Consider the following 3,043-nt stretch of genomic DNA (forward strand, 5'->3'; position numbering starts at 1 on the left):
TGGATTCTGAAGAGGATGTGGAACAAGGAATATCATTGCTGATGTCAGATGGATCTTGGCTCAAAGCAAAGAATACCAGAAAGGTGTTTACTTTTGTTTTGTTGACTATGAAAAGCATTTGATTGTGTGGGTCATAACAAATTACGGGTAACATTGAGAAGAATGGGAATTCTAGAACACTTAATTGTACTCATGAAGGACCTGTACATAGACCAGGAGGCTGTCGTTGGAACAGAACAAGTGGACACTGCTTGGTTTAAAATCAAGAAGGGAGTGTGTCAGGCAAAACAGTTGCAAACATCCATACTTATTCAACTTATTCGTATACCATACTTATTCATATACCAACTTATTCAACACCATACTTATTCAATCTGTATGCTGAGCAAATAATCTGAGAAGCTGGACTATATGAAGAAGAATAGGGCATCTAGGATTAGAGGAAGAATCATTAAACAACCTGAGATATGCTGACGACACAACAGTGCTTGCTGAAAGTGAGGATGTCTTGAAGCACTTACTGATGAAGACTGTAGACTACAGTTTGCAGTATGGATTACATCTTAATATAAAGAAAACAAAAAATCCTCACAACTGGACCTATAAGCAGCATCATGATGAATGGAGAAAAGATTGAAATTGTCAAAGACTTCATATTGCTTGGTTCTACAATTGACACCAATAGAAGCAGCAGTCAGGACATCAGACAATGTAGAGCACTGGGCAAATTGCCTGCAAAAGACCTCTTTCAAGTGCTGAAGAGCAAAGAGGACTCCTTGAGGACTAAGGTGCACCCGACACAAGCCATGGTATTTTCAGTCGCCTCATATGCATGTGAGAGCTGGACAATGAATAAGGAAGACCGAAGAAGAGTTGATACTTTTGAGTTGTGGTGCTGGCGGAGAATGCTGAAAGTACCATGGACTGATAAAAAAAAAACGAACAAATCTGTCCTGGAGGAAGTACAGCCAGAATGCTCCTTGGAAGCAAGAATGGCCAGACTTTGTCGTACCTACTTTGTCATGTTGTCAGAAAGGATCATTCCTTGGAGAAGGATGTCATGCTTCCTAAGGTTGTCGATGAAAGAGGGGAAGGCCCTCAACGAGATGAACTGACACAAGGGCTGCAATGATGGGCTCAGGTATAGCACATTGTGAGTATGGCACAGGACTGGGCAGTGTTTCCTTCTGTTGTACATAGGGTCACTAGGAGTCAGAGCTGACTCGATGGCACTAACAACAGCAATATACCTGAAAATGGAGAAGGAAGAGAATGGATATAAGAAACAGTGGACCTGCAGGAAACTGAGGAGTTACTTCAAGCCTAGTATTTCCCCTGTGGTCTAGGCATGTAGCAGGCACACAGGCCTGTAGCCAGGTAGCTCTTCCCTCTGACCAGCTTCTATTACACAAGGTGTTTTCTCTAATTCAGGCAGTGATTCATTATGCGAGTTGCAGCATGAGGCTGGTTCTTCAGAGCTAGGAGAAGAGCTTCTCCTCCCAACTTTTTATACTTTCTTGGAGGCACAAGGGAATGCTTTGGGATTCTGGAGACTGAGAGGAACTCCCTAGATTCACAAGCATTGGAAGAAATGCGTGAAAACTATACATTTGTGTGAAGCAGTGGCTGAGACAAAGTAGAAGTTTGGTGATAGGAGAGGCACCCTCATTCTCCAGACATGACAGGACTGTCACACCCACACTGGAGGGCTAAAGTGCCAGCCCTCAGCAGGAAATTACATGCTCCAGACTTATAATAGTATTTACACAAAGCAAAGGGGTAGGGGTTTTTAAGCACTAGGGGTGGCTGTGGTTCCAGTCATAGCTACTGGAAGGTCACTCTGAAAAGACAGCAGTGTGAACAAGGGCTTTGAGCCTGGGAATCTTCCTCATTTGAAAAAAAATACAAAATACCTTAAAAAAGATTATTAAAATAACTTATGTTCACTGTAGACAATAAAAGGCTCTCTGGTGACTCAGTGTGTTAAACATTTGGCTGTTAACCAGAAGGTTGGCAGTGCAAACTCACCAGCTGCTCCTTGGAAGGAAGATGGGACAAACAACTTCTGTAAAGATTTACTGCCTTAGAAATCCAATGGGGGTCACTATGAGTCAGAATCACCTCAATGGTAATGGGTTTTTTTTTTTTTAATTATTTTTTCGGTTGTTGTTTGCCGTCGAGTCGGCCCCGACTCATAGCGACCCCTCCTTGGGTTTCCGAGGCAGTATCACTACGGAAGTAGGATTGCCCAACCTTCCTTCCGAGGAGTGGCTGGTGGGTTTGAACCGCCAGCCTTCTGGTGAGCAGTCAAGTGCCTTAGGCACTATGCTAATTAAGATGATTTAACAAAGAGATAAAATAGTACCCATTCCTTCCTTCTAACATTTTGATGTATTTCTTTCAGCTTTTTTGCATGCAAATAGAGTTTTTACTTAACTGAGATTATACCTCCTATAATTTTTTTGTAATTTAACATTGTAATCTGAGCATATTGTCATCATGCATTGTTTGAAAACATTATTTTAGTAAAATAAAAGTAATTCATTCTTTGGATTCATTAAAAAGTATTTAATCATTTCAGTGATTATTTAGTGTTTCCAAAAATTTGCTGATAAAATTAACACTTTAGTAAACATCCTTGAACATAAGTCTTTGTCTTAGAGACCTTCTGAAAGTGTTGTTAGAAGAAAAATCATATTAACCCAATAACAAAAATTAGTTGAAGTTTATTTAAAATATGAGTAGCAAATTGGGGTAACATTGCAACTAGAGAATCAAACTTGTTCTGAAGATGAAAAGAATTCCAAAATTCTTGTACCAAATCTTATTGGCATTGCCATGGATAATGGGTCAGAACAGAACTGATAAACAATTTGTGGTCAGGAAAAATTTCATATAGCATTGTTGCAAAAACGGCAAGGAGGCCACATGTTCCAACCTCCTCTAACCCTACAAGGGGAAGACAGGATTACCAGCAGTAAACCAAGGCCTATTACTGCAAGGCCAGGCATGCTGCCTCCCTCCAGCCCTTTCACCAACCGTT

The sequence above is a fragment of the Orycteropus afer genome, unplaced genomic scaffold (genome assembly GCF_000298275.1).
Source record: "Orycteropus afer afer isolate SDZICR_OR568_19922 unplaced genomic scaffold, OryAfe1.0 scaffold00032, whole genome shotgun sequence".
Classification (NCBI taxonomy): Eukaryota; Metazoa; Chordata; class Mammalia; order Tubulidentata; family Orycteropodidae; genus Orycteropus; species Orycteropus afer.